Here is a 523-nt window from a genome sequence, read left to right as displayed (position 1 = left end):
ACTGGGAAAACCATAGCTTTGACTAAATGGACCTTTGTTGGCAAAGTAATGTCTCTGCTTTTTAATATGCTGTCTAGTCCTTTAGGATTGACTGGTTTGAATTCCTTGCCGTGCAAGACTCTCTAGAGTCTTCTCCAATACCACAGTTCAAAATCAATTCTTTGCTGCTCAGGTTTCTTTACAGTCCAACTCTCACATCCATTCATGATGACTGGGAAAACCATAGCTTTGAGTAAATGGACCTTTGTCAGCGAAGTAATGTCTCTGCTTTTTAATACGCTGTCTAGGTTGGTCATAGTTTTTCTTTCAAGGAGCAAGTGTCTTTTAATTTCACAGCTGCAGTCACCATCTGCAGTGATTTTGGAGCCCCCAAAATTAAAGTCTCTCACTGTTTCCATTGTTTCCCCATCTATTTCCCATGAAGTGATGGGACCAGATGCCATGATCTTAGTTTTAGGACAGCTAGTAATTGGAAAAAGTGGGAGAACTAAGGCAGCTAGAGTGAGATCACCTGATGAAAAAT

Source organism: Bison bison, unplaced genomic scaffold (assembly GCF_000754665.1).
Source record: "Bison bison bison isolate TAMUID 2011002044 unplaced genomic scaffold, Bison_UMD1.0 scf7180017860386, whole genome shotgun sequence".
In the NCBI taxonomy this organism is placed as follows: Eukaryota; Metazoa; Chordata; class Mammalia; order Artiodactyla; family Bovidae; genus Bison; species Bison bison.
This window is presented reverse-complemented; position numbering follows the sequence as displayed.